Raw genomic sequence first — 17,429 nt, forward strand, 5'->3', positions numbered from 1 at the left:
TAAAATGGCCGCCAGACCCCGTGACCGACTTATTGGGACACTTTAAAATGGTTCCTGCAGTTCCCCAGACAGCCTTTGTGGATTCAACCCACAGTAAGTTCTGGAAGCCATTTCTGAGAAAACGAAACCAGACTTTAACACATACATAAAGATTGGATGCAGATCCAGTCTGATCGGCCTGCAGATAAAGGCCATCTAAATGTTTACCCAGACAAAGGGGGACAGTTCCATATTCATAAAGAACGCATCAAGGACCCGTTAAAGACATCAAGAAAACATTAAAACATTACCAGGTCATTCCAGACCAGAGATGGCCACCACAGGCCATCCCGAAAGCAGTTTAAATATAATAACTACCCCGCTGTGCTATAAGCCCGCCAAAAGTTAAACAAAGACTAACCTTGATCTAGGCGGGAGATAAGGCCTCGATTGAGAAGTATAATTGGGGATCCCGGGGAAAGACAGGACTGCTGGTTGAAGAATTGAGCGCTCAGATAGCCGATGACATTGGGGATCCATCAAAAATCTAGGAGGAAGCTTGTAGATGCTTCTGGAAGACGAGCATGCTAAAACCTCGTAGCCAGAGACAGCAGTCGGTAGCGGGAACGCCTCGGCCATTCCCGAGTCGAGAAGGTGGTTCAAGTTTGCGTTCGGCCTCCGGGGTATTCGTCGGGAGATCATCGACCAAAAACCCCGGGGCCGCAGCAAAACGAGGAGAAAGTCGAGGAGAAGAAGAGAGGATGAAACGCCCCACCACATCGTGGGCTGGAGCACAGAGAAAAACGAGCTGTGAACAAGATGAGGGTCCGCTCGTCTCGCTGAAGTAGAGGAGCCATCAGCCTGAGCAGCCCGCTGCTCCCACAGCCCAACGACCACGTGGAGACAGGACGCCTGAAAGGATCAAAATGCAGACCTGTTTTCAAAACCTTGCGATTCCTAGTTGGATTGGTGAGCATGTTTCTGGCCCTTCATAATCGGATCTAGATAGGTTAAAGGGGGTGGTCATTTTGGGTATAATTAACATGAGTTGTTGTCCCTCGATGTTCCGTGTGTTTCCCCATTTCATGATGACTGTTGTAAGGTATAATATGCCTGTACCTATTGTTATGATTTGTTTTTCCCTCCCATGTACCCTCTTATTTGCTTGCATTTGATTTGTTTTTCCTTATGCAATAAAATTTCATTTCGTTTCATTAAACTTGGTCTATAAGAGTATTCTCTGCATTGTAGTTCCTGCACCTAAGTCCAGTGTCTAGAACCTAAGGGGCGAGTGGGTCGAACCACTCAAGGTTTTACTGTGCAAGAGAGAGAGAGAGAGAGACCTCTGCGATCTCGGAGAGAAAACCCCTTACAGGAGATAGAGGAGCAGATTTGCAGGCAAATTACGGAAAGATGCAAGAATTACAGAGTAGTGATAATGGGGGACTTCAATTATGCTAATATAGATAGTAACAGTGTAAAGGGCAAATTGGGGAGGAATCCCTGAAATGTGTACAAGAGAACTTTCTGGATCAGTGTGTTTCTAGCCCAATGAGGAAGGAAGCAGAGCTGGATCTAGTTCTGGGGAATGAAGTGGGGCGAGTGGAGCGTGTTTCAGTGGGAGATTATTTGGGGGAACAGTGATCATAATATCATCAGGTTTAGAGTAGTTATAGAAAAGGACAAAGAACAATCAAGCATAAAAAATACTTAACTGGAGGAGGGTTAACTGCAGTGAGAGGAAAAGGGATCTGGCCCAGGTGGATTGGAGTCAAAAATTGGGAGGCAAAACAGAAAATGACCAATGGGAGGCCTTCAAAGAGGAGCTGGTTCAGGTACAGAGCAGACACATTCCTATGAGGGGGAAAGGAAGGGCATCCAAAGCTCGAGCTCCCTGGATGACTAAAGATAGAGGTTAAAGTGAGAGAGAAAGAGGAGGTTTATGACAAATGTAAGGTTGATAATACAGTGGGGAATCATGCTGAATATAGAAAGTACAGAGGAGATCGAAACAATGGAATAAGAGGGGCAAAGAGAGAGTCTGAGAACAGATTAGCAGCAAACATAAAAGGGAACCCAAAAGTCTTTTATAAAGACTTAACTAGTAAAAGGAAGGGAGGGGCTGATTGGGGACCTAAAGGGAGATTGTCTTGTAGAGGCAGAGGGCTGGGCTGAGGGACTAAATGAGAACTTTGCATCTGTCTTCACTGGAGAAGAGGATGCTGCCAATGCAGCAGTAAAGGAGGAGGCCGGAGCGATACTGGATAGGATACAAATAGATAAAGAGGAGGGACTTCAACGGTTGGCAGTCCTCAAAGTAGAAAAGTCACCGGTCCGGATGGGATTTGTCCTCGGTTACTGAGGGAAGTAGGGGTGAAAATTGCGGAGGCTCCGGCCACAATCTTCCAATCCTCCTTGGACATGGGGGTGGTGCCAGAGGACAAGAGGATTGCAAATGTTACAGCCCTGTTTAAAATAGGGGAGAGGGATAAACCCGGCAACTACAGGCCAGTCAGCCTAACGTCGGTGGTGGGGAAACTTTTAGAGACAATAATCCGGGACAAAATTCATTGGCCCTTAGAAAACTACCATGGGATTAAAGGGATCAAGGGATATGGGGAGAGTTGGAATAAATGGATCTTTTTCCGAATGGCAGGCAATGACCGGTCCTTGGACCCCAGCTATTCACAATATATATTAATGATCTAGACGAGGGAACTAGATGTAATATCTCCAAGTTTGCAGACGACACAAAGCTGGGTGGGCGTGTGTGCTGTGAGGAGGATGCTGAGAAACTCCAGCATGATTTGACAGGTTGGGTGATTGGGCAGATGCATGGCAGATGCAGTATAATGTGGATAAATGTGAGGTTATCCACTTTGGTGGCAAAAACAGGAAGGCAGATTATTATCTGAATGGCAATAGATTGGGAGAAGGGGAAGTGCAACGAGACCTGGGTGTCCTTGTGCACCAGTCGCTGAAGGTAAGCATGCAGGTGCAGCAGGCAGTTAAGAAGGCAAATGGTATGTTGGCCTTCGTAGTGAGAGGATTCGAGTACAGGAGCAGGGATGTCTTGCTGCAGTTGTACAGGGCCTTGGTGAGACCACATCTTGAGTATTGTGTGCAGTTTTGGTCACCTTATCTGAGGAAGGATGTTCTTGCCATGGAGGAAGTGCAGCGAAGATTCACCAGACTGATACCTGGGATGGCAGGAATGATGTATGGGGAGAGATTGGGTCGATTGGGCTTATACTTGCTGGAGTTTAGAAGAATGAGAGGGGATCCCATTGAAACTTATAAAATTCTAACAGGACTAGACAGACCAGATGCAGGAAGGATGTTCCCGATGGCTGGGAGTCCAGAACCAGGGATCACAGTCTAAGGATTAGGGGTAAGCCATTTAGGACAGAGATGAGGAGGAATTTCTTCACCCAGAGAGTGGTGAACCTGTGGAATTCTCTACTACAGAAGGCAGTGGAGGCCAATTCATTAAATATATTCAAGAAGGAGTTAGATATATTTCTTAAGGCTAAAGTGATCAAGGGATATGGGGGAAAGGCAGGGACGGGGTTCTGAATTTGGATGATCAGCCATGATCTCATTAAATGGCAGAGCAGGCTCGAGGGGCCGAATGACCTACTCCTGCTCCTATCTTCTATGTTTCTATATTTCTATTACTCTCACTATTACCTCAATGCTAATGAATCAGGGGGAAACTCTCCACTGGCTGGAGTCAGACTGAGCACAAAGGAAGATGATCTTGGTGGTTGGAGGTCAATCATCACCGCCCCAGGACATCGCTGCAGGAGTTCCTCAGGGCAGTGTCCTCGGCCCAACCCTCTTCAACTGCTTCATCAATGACCTTCTCTCCAACATAAGGTCAGAAGTAGGAATGTTCGCTGATGACTGCACAGTATTCAGTTCCATTTGCAACTCCTCAGATAATGAAACCGTCCATGCCCGCATGCAACAAGACCTGGACAACATTCAGGCTTGGGCTGATATGTGGCAGGTAACATTTGCACTACACAAGGGCCAGGCAATGACTATCTCCAACAAGTGAGCATCTAATCACCGCCCCTTGACATTCAACGGCATTCCCATCACCGAATCCCCCACCATCAACATCCTGGGGGTCACCATTGACCAGAAACTTAACTGGATCGGCCACATAAATACTGTGGTTACAAGAGCAGGTCACAGGCTAGGTATTCTGCGGTGAGTGTCTCACCTCCTGACTCCCCAAAGCCTTTCCACCATCTACAAGGCACAAGTCAGGAGTGTGATGGCATCCCATCCACCACCTTAAACATTCACTCCCTCCACCACTGGTGTACCGTGGCTGCAGTGTGTACCATCTACAAGATGTACAGCAGTAACTCGCCAAGGCTTCTTCGGCAGCACCTCCCAAACCGACGACCTCTTCTACCTGGAAGGACAAGGACAGCAGGCGCATGGGAACACCTGATAGAATACATATATCCCTGAAGGCAGCAGGACAGGCAGAAAAGGTGGTTAAAAAGGCTTATGGGATACTTGCCTTCATTAGCCGAGGCATAGAATATAAGAGCAGGGAGGTGATGAAGGAGCTGTACAAAACGCTAGTTAGGCCACAGCTGGAATACTGTGCAGTTCTGCTCGCCACACTATAGGAAGGATGTGATTGTATTGGAGAGGGTGCAGAGGAGATTCACCAGGGTGTTACCTGGGCTGGAGCGCTTCTGCTATGAGGAGAGACTGGACAGGCTGGGGTTGTTTTCCTTAGAGCAGAGAAGGCTGAGGGGGGACCTGATTGAGGTGTACAAAATTATGAGGGGCATAGTTAGGGTAGATAGAAAGGAACTTTTCCCCTTAGTAGAGGGGTCAATAACCAGGGGGCATAGTTTCAAGGTAAGGGGCAGGAGGTTTAGAGGGGATTTGAGGAAAAACTTTTTTCCCCAGAGGGTGGTTGGAATCTGGAACTCACTGCCTGAAAGGGTGGTAGAGGCAGGAACCCTCACAACATTCAAGAAGCATTTAGATGAGCACTTGAAACGCCATAGCATACAAGGCTACAGACAAAGTGCTGGAAAATGGGATTAGAATAGACAGGGCTTGATGGCCGGTGTAGACACGATGGGCCGAAGGGCCTCTTTCTGTGCTGTATAACTCTATGACTCTATGACCACCAACTCCAAGTCAAACACCATTCTAACTTGGAAGTATATTGCCATTCCTTCATCGTCACTGGGTCAAAGTCCTGGAACTCCCTCCCTGACAGCACTGTGAGAGTACCTTCACCACACGGACAGCAGCGGTTCAAGAAGGCGGCTCACCACCACCTTCTCAAGGGCAATTAGGGTGGGCAATAAATGCTGGCCTTGCCAGCGACGCCCACATCCCATGAACAAATAAAAAAAGTCATCCCATAACACGCGTACAAGGGCTCAGTAATGTTTAATTCATCAGAAAAAGACAAAGTACAACAAAATACTGGTCAGCTTAACAGAATCTCATCATATTTATATTGCTGCAGTTGTACAGGGCCTTGGTGAGACCACACCTTGAGTATTGTGTGCAGTTTCGGTCACCTTATCTGAGGAAGGATGTTCTTGCCATGGAGGGAGTGCAGCGAAGATTCACCAGACTGATACCTGGGATGGCAGGAATGACGATTGGACTTGTACTCGCTGGAGTTTAGAAGAATGAGAGGGGATCTCATTGAAATTTATAAAATTCTAACAGGACTGGACAGACTGGATGCAGGAAGGATGTTCCCGATGGTCGGGGAGTCCAGAACCAGGGGTCACAGTCTAAAGATAAGGGGTAATCCATTTAGGACGGAGATGAGGAGGAATTTCTTCACCCAGAGAGTGGTGAACCTGTGGAATTCTCCACCACAGAGGGTGGTGGAGGCCAATTCATTAAATATATTCAAGAAGGAGTTAGATATATTTCTTAAGGCTAAAGGGATATGGGGAGAAGGCAGGGACAGGGTACTGAATTTGGATGATCAGCCATGATCTCATTGAATGGCGGAGCAGGCCCGAGGGGCCAAATGGCCTACTCCTGCTCCTATCTTCTATGTTTCTATGTTTATGAGGCCACAAACTTAAAATAGTCACTAATAAATACAGGAGTGAATTCAGGAGAAACTTTTTTACCAAAAGAATGGTGAGAATGGGGAACTTGCTACCACAGGGAGTGGTTGAGGTGAACAGCATAGATGGATTTATGGGGAAGCCACATGAGGGAGAAAGGAATGGGAGGAGATGTTGATCGGGTTAATTGAAGTAGGGTGGGTGTGGAGCATAAACACTGGCATGGACCAGTTGGGCTGAATGGCCTGTTTCTGTGCTGTACATTCTATGGAACACCATAAACAGTCAAATCAAGGAAATCATCAGCACAACAGTCTTAAAGATTAAACAGCAGTACAAGAATTTATAAAACATTCATCCATTCCACGTTCATGTCACCCCAGCTGTCTCCAGGGCCCTGCACTACAGAACAGTGTGAACTCGCTGGTGTCTCAGTAGGTCCGATGACCGAGTGAATCCCTTCCCACACACAGAGCAGGTGAACAGTTTCTCATCAGTGTGAACTTGTTGATGGCTCAGTAGGTCCGATGACCGAGTGAATCCTTTCCCACACACGGAGCAGGTGAACGGTTTCTCATCAGTGTGAACTTGTTGATGGCTCAGCAGGTGGGATGACCGAGTGAATCCCTTCCCACACACGGAGCAGGTGAACGGTCTCTCCCCAGTGTGAACTTGCTGGTGTCTCACCAGGTGGGATGGTCGAGTGAATCCCTTCCCACACACGGAGCAAGTGAACGGCCTCTTTCCTGCTCTCTCCAGCTGGTGTCCCTTCAGCTCCTGGGACATTTGAAAGCTTTTCCTACAGTCGGAATGTTTCACCGGCCTCTCCCCAGTGTGAACTCGCTGGTGTGCCAGCAGATTTGAGGACCGAGTGAATCTCTTCCCACACAGGAAGCAGGTGAACAGAATCCCTCCTGCTCTCTCCAGCTGGTGTCTCTTCAGATCCTGGGACCTTTTAAATCTCTTCCCACAGTCAGAACATTTAATCGGTCTCTCATCACTGTGAACAAGCTGGTGTCTCAGGAGGGTGGCAGAATGAGAGAATTGCTTCAAAAACACGGAGCAGGTCAACGGTCCCTCTTCGGTGTGGACAAGCTGGTGTCTCAGCAGCACGGAGGGTAAAGGTCCCTCCCTCGTGTGAACTTGCTGGTGTATCATCGGAGCGGATGGCTGAGTGAATCCCTTCCCACACACGGTGCCCGGGTTTCCCCCAGTGTGTGGCCACTGGTGATGCTTCAGGTATTTGTAGATTTTGAAGCTCTTTCAGTACATTTAGAAGTTCTCTCCCCAGTGTGAACTCACGGGTGTGCCAGCAGATTGGAGGAGCGACTGAATCAGGTCCTGAGGAATCGTCTAACCCTCAGACCTTGAGGTGATGTTTGGTTTGAGCTTCCTGTCTGTAAATGCTCCACTTCTAAAACCCTGTAAAAGGAGTGTAGAAAGGGTAAGGGGGGGAAGCAGGATTTTTTTTTGGCTTATTTTGCCTCAAAGAACAAACAGGGTAGAGCCGGTCCCACTGGTGTCTAGCCATGCCGACAATAACCAGTGGGCCAGAAACAGCCCAATCCACCTCACTGACTTGGCCCTGAAGTCAAATCAAGTCTCAGCAAAGTCTCATCAAATGACATCCTTTGTGACTGTGACAAAGGTAAACTATCCCTCCTCGTCCTTCCTGACTTGTGTGCAGCCTTTGACACGGTTGACCACTCCATCCTTCTCCCAACGCCTCTACACCGTCGTCCAGCTGGGTGGGACTGCACTCGCCTGGTTCCATTCTTATCTATCTAATCGTAGACACAGAATCACCTGCAACGGCTTCTCTTCCCGCTCCTGCATCGTTACCTCTGGTGTCCCCCAAGGATCTATCCTTGGGCCCCTCCTATTTCTCATCTAAATGCTGCCCCTTGGTGACATCATCTGAAAACACAGCATCAGTTTCCACATGTACGCTGACGACACCCAGCTCTACCTCACCACCACTTCTCACGACCCCTCCACGATCTCTAATCCAGTTCTGTGTGAGCAGAAACTTTCTCCAATTAAATATTGGGAAGACTAAAGCAATTGTTTTCAGTCCCTGCCACAAACTCCGTTCCCTAGCCACTGACTCAATCCCTCTTGCTAGCATCTCTCTGAGGGTGAACCACACTGTTCACAACCTTGGTGTCATCTCTGACCCTGAAATGAGCTTCCGACCGCATATCCACAGCATAACAAAGACCGCCTATTTCCACCTTGGTTACATCGCCCGTCTCCACCATTGCCTCAGCTCATCCGCTGCTGAAACCCTCACCCGGGCCTTTGTTACCTCTAGACTCGACTATTCCAACGCACTCCTGGCTGGCCTCCCACATTCTACCCTATGTAAACTTGAGGTGATCCAAAACTACCCATGTCGTAACTCAACACCAAGTCCCGTTCACCCATCACCCCTGTGCTCGCTGACCTACATTGGCTCCCAGTTAAGCAATGCTTCGATTTCAAAATTCTCATCCTTGTTTTCAAATCCCTCCACGGCCTCGCCCCTCCCTATCTTAGTTATTCCCTTCAGCCTCACAACCACCCGCCCCCCGCGATAGAATCACAGAAAAATAATGACACGGAAGGAGGCCATTTGGCCCATCTTGTCTGTGCCGGCCGATTAAGTGCTATCCACACTAATCCCACTTTCCAGCACTTGGTCCGTGGCCCTGTAGGTTACAGCACTTGAAGTGCACATCCAAGTACTTTTTAAAATGTGATGAGAGTTTCTGCCTCTACCACCCTGTCAGGCAGGGAGTTCCAGACCCCCACCACCCACTGGGTGAAAACATTTCTCCTCAACAAACCTCCGACCAATTACTTTAAATCTTTGCCCCCTAATTGCGGACCTCTCTGCCAAGGGAAATAGGTCCTTCCTATCTAGGCCCCTCAGAATTTTATACACCTCAATCAGGTCTCCCCTCAGCCTCCTCGGTTCCAAAGAAAACAACGCCCCCCCCCCCCCACCCTGAGACATCTGCGTTCCTCCCATTCTGCCCTCTTGAGCATTCCTGATTATAATCGCTCAACCATCAGTGGCCGTGTCTTCTGTTGCCTTGGCCTAAGCTCTGGAATTCCCTCCCTGAACCTCTCCGCCTCGCTATCCTCCTTTAAGACATAGAAACATAGAAGATAGGAGCAGGAGTAGGCCATTCAGCCCCTCGAGCCTGCTCCACCATTCAATGAGATCATGGCTGATCATCCAAACTCAGTACCCTGTCCCTGCCTTCTCCCCATATCCCTAGATCCCTTTAGCCTTAAGAAATATATCTAACTCCTTCTTGAATATATTTAATGAATTGGCCTCCACTGCCTTCTGTGGTAGAGAATGCCACAGGTTCACCACTCTCTGGGTGAAGAAATTCCTCCTCATTTCTGTCCAAAATGGCTTACCCCTTATCCTTAGACTGTGACCCCTGGTTCTGGACTCCCCTGCCATCGGGAACATCCTTCCTGCATCTAGTCTGTCTAGTCCTGTTAGAATTTTATAAGTTTCAATGAGATCCCCTCTCATTCTTCTGAATTCAAGAGAATACAGGCCTAGTTTACTCCATCTCTTCTCATACGACAGTCCCGCCATCCCAGGAATCAATCTCGTGAACCTTCATTGCACTCCCTCTATGGCAAGTATATCCTTCCTTAGGCAAGGAGACCAAAATTGTACACAGTACTCCAGGTGTGGTCTCACCAAGGCCCTATATAATTGGAGTAAGACTTCTTTACTCCTGTACTTATATAGTTCTTAAGGCTAAAGGGATATGGGGAGGAGGCAGGGACAGGGTACTGAATTTGGATGATCAGCCATGATCCCATTGAATGGGGGAACAGGCTCGAGGGGCCGAATGGCCTACTCCCACTCCTATCTTCTATGTATTCAATCTTTCCTTGTAGCTGAAATTCTCTCGTCCTGGCAACATCCTCGAAAATCTCCCGTCTCGAGCAGTCACATCTTTCCTGCAATGGGGACGGCCAGAACTGCACGCGGTGCCCTAACTGGTGTTTTTGTAAAGTTCAAGCAGAACCTCCCTGCTCTTACATGATACAGAAAGAGAGAGGCACTGCCCCTTTAAATACCTGGGTGGCACCCATTCCCCTTTAAATGGCCAAGCAATTTGTTTTGTTGAAAAGGGGCCGCAGTCCCCTTTGACTCACCCCCCACCCTCTCACCCACCACAAATACTCACAAGAGAGAGAGAGAGAGAGAGGAGGAAGAATGCTGGTCTTTGTCCCTTTAAAAGTGGCTGCCCACCAAAATGTTCACAGCACCAGGGCTCTTTGTTCTGGATAAAAGTCAAAAAGAGAAAAGGTTCACTTATTTTTAAATGAATGCAGTTGATGAATAGCCTTGCAATAAAGGTAATGCAAAGGAATAAACACTCACAAGCTGGGTTTTTTTCCCCACCCCCTCCTCCCCTTCCCTTTAACAGCTCCTGCAGACAATGAAAGCAGGAAAGCGGCCTGCAGCCCACCGAGGTCCCGCCCCCCTCCCTCCCGCGCCGCCATTGGTTGGAGGACCGTCAGCCGCCCGGTCCTCCCAGCGTTTTCCGCGCTCCTGATTGGCGGGCGCCTCGCGTCAATCAACCCCCCCTCCGATTACGCGCTGACGCCAGCACGCAACGCCCAGGGGTCGGTTGGATCGGCGCACGCCACCGCAAGGTAAAAAAAAGACACCCCACACAAGTGAGGAAAAACAAAAATAATAATAATCGCACTTTAGAGGGGAGGAGGTTGCGGGAATTAATGAGTGTTTTCAATTTGTTTCGCAAAAAAAAATATTTGAAAAGCTTCCCAACGGTGCGAGGCGGGCTGCGCATGCGCTTCAGCCAGCCTTTGACCCCCCCACGTGGGCCCGGGGCCACTTGCCTTCCCCTGCACCAATCACAGCGCGGGCAGCCGCTTCTGTCAATCGTCACCTGTCAATCACCCTCCCTTCCCCAGCCAGTGCGCCTGCGCGGGGCCTCCGAGGTGCAGACGGAAGGCCGGGCCCGGTGAAGCGGCGGAATCAGCGGCCGGGGTAAAGTAGTGTTGGGGAATCGATTTAAATCGAGGTGAGGTGGGAGCGGAGAACGAGATTATAAAGTAAAATACGAGAAAAAACAAACCTGAGAGTCGGGCGGGACCTCCGCGGACGCCGAACGGAGCGATTGAACCGCGCGCGGTGGCGGAGTAAGCCGGAACAAAGTGATTGTGACTGACGGGAGCGCTGACCAATAGGAAGAGGGCTGAGCTGGGAGGACTGAACTGGGCGGCCTGCTCCTCCAACCAATGGCGGCGCGGCAAGGGGGCGGGACCTTCTTCCCTGGCACTGGTGGGCTGGGGCCTGATTGTGACGTCACCAGAGGAAGAGGCCCAATCAGGTGGATGGAGGCCGGCCCGGGCCCATGACTGACGGGAGTTCTGACCAATAGGAAGAGGGCTGAGCTGGGAGGACTGAACTGGGCGGCCTGGTCCTCCAACCAATGGCGGCGCGGCAAGGGGGCGGGGCCTCCTCTCCAGCTCAGGTGCGCGGGGGCCGATTGTGACGCGCTGTCCCCAGGTGAGAGCAGCTCAGTCAGCACAGAGCTGGGGCTGGAATCTGGGAGAGGGGCCGCAGGCAGCGGGCCTGGCAAAGGGGCACAAGCTTCACAATACAAGCTGCTTTCAAATGCAAAATTGTTTCCTACAGACAGCCATGGTCACTGTGCAAAAAAGGGGCCGCTCCAGGGACGTGAGCATATAAAGCGAGGCACTGTGGGAGGCGCAGTACTGAGGGAGCGCCGCACTGACGGAGGGGCAGTACTGAGGGAGCGCCGCACTGTCGGAGGGGCAGTACTGAGGGAGCGCTGCACTGTCGGAGGGGCAGTACTGAGGGAGCGCCGCACTGTCGGAGTGGCAGTACTGAGGGAGCGCCGCACTGTCGGGGGGGCAGTACTGAGGGAGCGCCGCACTGTGGGAGGGGCAGTACTGAGGGAGCGCCGCACTGTCGGGGGGGCAGTACTGAGGGAGCGCCGCACTGTCGGGGGGGCAGTACTGAGGGAGTGACACACTGTCGGAGGGGCATTACTGAGGGAGCGCTGCAGTGTCGGAGTTGCTGTCCTATGGATGAGACGTTAAACCGAGGCCCCCGTCTGCCCCCTCAGGTGGGCGGAAAAGATCCCGTGGTGCTATTTCGAAGAAGTTATCCCCGGTGTTTTGAGCCCAATATTTATCCCTCAATCAACATGATGAAAAAACAGATTATCTGGTCATTATCACATTGCTGTTTGTGGGAGCTTGCTGTGCGCAAATTAGCTGCCACGTTTCCCACATTACAACAGTGACTACACTTCTAAAGTACTTCATTGGCTGTAAAGCGCTTTGGGATGTCCGGTGGTCATGAAAGGCAGTTAAGAAGGCAAATGGTATGCTGGCCTTCATTACAAGAGGATTTGAGTACAGGAGTAAAGAAGTATTACTCCAATTATATCTTCTTCTTTCTCAGGCGGAACCGAGGGTGACTTGTTTCCACATTAAAAATGAGTTCTCGGGTGTAAGGGTAAACCGGGAGAGCTTCTTCTCCCCGAGACAGACCCTCTGATATAAAGGGTCGACTGGATCCATGTTTATCTGTAATTTAAACAGAGGTCTGGTCGTCTTCCGAGCTCTTTCCCCTAGAGGAGAGGGTAGAATGGGGGTCTTTAGTGTTAAATGGTTTCACCTGGGTCCATTGCTTCCATCGCATACCAATCGGTTCCTGTCGACAAACACACGTATCACTTGTCATTAATACAGTACATGGCCCCATCCAACGGGCCCCATTCCCTTTCTTCCGATAACTTGCGTCATTACTTGTTGACCTATTCTGGGCAACTCGCCTGGTTTAAGTCCAGCATTCTGCCTTTCTAGATCTTTCATCTGTTGTTAGTTCCTCACTTCTTTATTTAGTGCTTGTACCTCCTGATTTAGTTGTACTAAGTATCGCCTTAATCTATCTTGCACTGGTCCTGGTCTTAAATACATATTTTGGTTCTGTCTTCACAAAGGAGGACACAAATAACATCCCAGAGATGTCGGGTGAACATCGGGTCTAATGAAAGGGAGGAACTGAATGAAATCAGTATTTGTAGGGAAATAGTGTTAGGGAAATTGATGGGATTGAAGGCCGATAAATCCCCAGGGCCTGATAATCTACATCCTAGGGTACTTAAGGAAGTGGCCCTAGAAATAGTAGATGCATTGCTGGTCCTCTTCCAAAATTCGATAGACTCTGGAACAGTACCCATGGATTGGCAGGTAGCTAATGTTACCCCACTATTCAAAAAAGGTGGTAGAGAGAAAACGGGGAATTACAGACCGGTAAGCCTGACATCGGTAGTGGGGAAAATGCTAGAGTCCATTTTAAAGGATGTAATAGCAGAGCACTTGGAAAACAGTGACAGGATCGGACAAAGTCAACATGGAGGGTCCCTAAACTTACATAGAAACATAGAAGATAGGAGCAGGAGTAGGCCATTTGGCCCCTCAAGCCTTCTCCGCCATTCAATGTTCAAGTTTCTGGAGTGGGACTTGAACCCACAACTTTGTGCCTCAGAGGCGAGAGTGCTACCCACTGAGTCACTGGCTCACACTAAAGAACAAGCAGTTCTGACGAAAGGTCATTGACCTGAAACATTAACTCTGTTTCTCTCTCCACAGATGCTGCCTGACCTGCTGAGTATTTCCAGCATTTTCTGTTTTTATTAAAGAAACGAGGGAGTGACTGCTGACAGGAGGAATGTTGGGTCGTCCTGCACATGCGCACCTCCTTGGCGGCTGAGGCGAAACACCGACTCGCCCCCACCTGAGCCGCGCACTCGTACCAGATGTTGCGGCTCCGCATGCGCGCCCGATGTTCCAACCGCGGGGTTTTTTGTGCTGATCATGCGCGTTGTGGACCGATTGGGACGGGCGATTGTGGAGCAGGAGGGAGAGCGCGGGGGCCATGAGCACATGTGCGGGACTCAGCGTCAACAGAGCGCTTTCTGGAGCGTGGGGGCTTGTGGGTATTGCAGCTGCCATTACTGCTGATATTTTCAACCAACCTGTGCAGCAGCTGGAGCCTGAAAATCAGCTTCACTGCCCCTAGGGTCAGAAAGGGGAAAATTAAACAACAGTTTGCCTCTGATCCTTTTCTGATCTCAATTTACAGGGTTATAGAAGTGGAGCAGTTACAGGCGGGAAGCTCAGACCAAACATTATGTCAACATCTGACAGAGTCGCTGGATTCATCAGGACCTGAATATCATCGGCCTTTGCACATGGAAGGAGAAAGCAGCGATCGCAGCGATGACAAACCGCACACGTGTTCGGTGTGTGGACGCGGATTCAGCCGATCGCCTGACCTGGCGAGACACATACACCATCACACCGGGGAGAAACCGGGCAAAGGTGGGGACGGTGGGAAGGGATTCTGTTCCCCGTCTACGTTGGAAGTTCAATGGCGCAGTAGCACCAGGGACAGTCCGTTCACCTGCTCCGTGTGTGGAAAGGGATTTGTTTGTTCATCCCACCTGCAAACACACCAGCGAGTTCACACTGGGGAGAGACCATTTCAGTGTTCTGACTGTGGGAAGAGCTTTAAAAGCCCCGGGCATCTGAAGAAACACCAGCTTGTTCACACTGATGAGAGACCATTTCAATGTTCTGACTGTGGGAAGAGCTTTAAAAGCCCCGGGGAACTGAAGGCACACCAGCTTGTTCACACTGATGAGAGACCATGTCAATGCTCTGACTGTGGGAAGAGCTTTAAAAGCGCCAGGGAACTGAAGGAACACCAGTTTGTTCACAAAGATGAGAGACCATTTCAGTGTTCTAACTGTGGGAAGAGCTTTAAAAGCCCCCAGTATCTGAAGCAACACCAGCGAGCTCACACTGATGAGAGGCCGTTTAAATGTTCTGACTGTGGGAAGAGCTTTAAAAGCTCCAGGGATCTGAAGCAACACCAGCGAGCTCACACTGATGAGAGACCCTTTAAATGTTCTGATTGTGGGAAGATCTTTAAAAGCTCCAGGGAGCTGAAGAGACACCAACACCTACACACTGGAGAGAGACCATTCACCTGCTCCGTGTGTGGGAAGGGATTCACTCAGTCATCCAACCTGCTGGCACACCAGCGAGTTCACACTGACGAGAGACCCTTTAAATGTTCTGACTGTGGGAAGAGCTTTAAAAGCTCTACGAGCCTTAAGAGACACCAGCGTGTTCACACTGATCATCGAATCTAACAGCACAGAAGGAGGTGATTCGGCCCATCCTGTCTGTGCCGGCTCTTTGAAAGAGCTGTCCAATTTAGTCCCAAACCCTAGCTTTATCCCCAGAACTCTGCAAACTAGTCCTCTTCAAGGACATGTCCAATCACTGTTTGAAAGTTCCTGTGCAACCTGATTCCAGCATCCTTTCAGATGGTGCGTTCCAGATCTGAACGACCCTCTGTGTGAAAACAATTCTCCTCATTTCCCTCTAGTTCTTTCAGCAACTATTTTAAATCTGAGACCTCTGGTTACCGACCCACTTGCCAGAGTGAACAGTTTGTTCCTATGATGCTCGATCAAAACCCCTCGTAATTTTGAACACCTCTATTAGGTCTCCTCTTAACCTTCTGCTCCAAGGAGAACAATCCCAGCTTCTCCAATCTCTCCACATAACTGAAGTCCCTCATCCCTGGTACCATCTTGGTCAACCTCCTCTGTACCCTCTCCAAGGCCTTGACATCCTTCCTAAAGTGTGGTGCCCAGAACTGTACACAAGACTCCAGCCGAGGCCTAACTAGTGATTTGTAAAGGTTTAGTATAACTTCCTTGTTTTTGTATTCAATGGCACTATTTACAAAGCCAAGTATTCCACACACTTTCTGAACTGCCTCACCAACTTGCTGGGCACTTTCAAAGATTTGTGAATATGGACCCCCAGGTCCCTCTGCTCTTGCACCCCCTCAAACTAGTCCCATTTAGATTATACGGCCTCTCCCTGTTGTTTCTCCCAAAGTGTATCACTTCACACTTATCCTCATTTAATTTCATCTGCCTTGTGTCTGCTCATTTCACAGTCTGTCTCTGTCCTCCTGAAGTCTGCTACTACTATGCTCACTATTTACTACGTTGCCAAGTTTTGTATCATCTGTAAACTTCAAACTTGTTCACCTATACCCAAGTCCAGGTCAGTTATATATAACAAGAAAAGCAATGGTCCTAATCCCGACCCCTGGGGAACCCACTGCATACTTCCCTCCAGTCAGAAAAACATCCCTCAGCACCGCTCACTGTCTCCTATCCCTCAGCCAATTATATACACAAATTACCATCAGCCCTTTAATACCATGTGCTTCTCTTTTCCGAGTAGGTCTCCTGTGTGGTGCTTTATCAAATGCCTTTTGAAAGTCCATAAGAACATAAGAAATAAGAGCAGGAGTGGGCCATTCGGCCCCTCGAGCCTGCTCCGCCATTCAATAAGATCATGGCTGATCATCGACCTCAACTCCACTTTCCCGCCCGATCTCCATATCCCTTGATTCCCCTAGAGTCCAACAATCTATCGATCTCAGCCTTGAATATACTCAAAGACTCAGCATTCACAGCCCTCTGGGGCAGAGAATTCCAAAGATTCACCACCCTCTGAGTGAAGAAATTCCTCCTCATCTCGGTCTGAAATGTCCTACCCCTTATCCTGAGACTATGCCCCCTAGTTCTAGACACTCCAGCCAGGGGAAACAACCTCTCAGCATCTACCCTGTCAATCCCCTTCAGAATCTTGTATGTTTCAATGAGATCACCTCTCATTCTTCTAAACTCGAGAGTATCGGCCCATTCTACACAATCTCTCATCATAGGACAGCCCTCTCATCCCAGGAATCAATCCAGTGAACCTTCGCTGCACCGCCTCCAAGGCAAGTATATCCTTCCTTAAATAAGGAGACCAAAACTGTGCACAGTACTCCAGGTGTGGTCTCACCAAGGCCCTGTACAATTGTAGCAAGACTTCCTTACTCTTATACTCCAACCCCCTTGCAATAAAGACCAACATGCCATTTGCCTTCCTTATTGCTTGCTGTACCTGCATGCTAGCTTTCTGTGTCTCTTGCACGAGGACACCCAAATCTCTCTGAACACCAACATTTGAAAGTTTCTCACCATTTAAAAAAAATTCTGTTTTTCTAATCTTCCTACCAAAGTGAATAACCTCACATTTCCCTACATTATACTCCATCTGCCACCTTACTGCCCACTCACTTAGTCTATCTATATCCCTTTACAGACTCTCTGTGTTCTCCTCACAGCTTACTGTCCCACCTAGCTTTGTATCATCAGCAAACTTGGATACATGACACTCGGTCCCTTCATCTGGGTCATTAATATA

The sequence above is a fragment of the Somniosus microcephalus genome, unplaced genomic scaffold (assembly GCF_052327205.1).
Source record: "Somniosus microcephalus isolate GS21.2 unplaced genomic scaffold, FLI_Smic_1.0 scaffold37, whole genome shotgun sequence".
NCBI classification, from domain to species: Eukaryota; Metazoa; Chordata; class Chondrichthyes; order Squaliformes; family Somniosidae; genus Somniosus; species Somniosus microcephalus.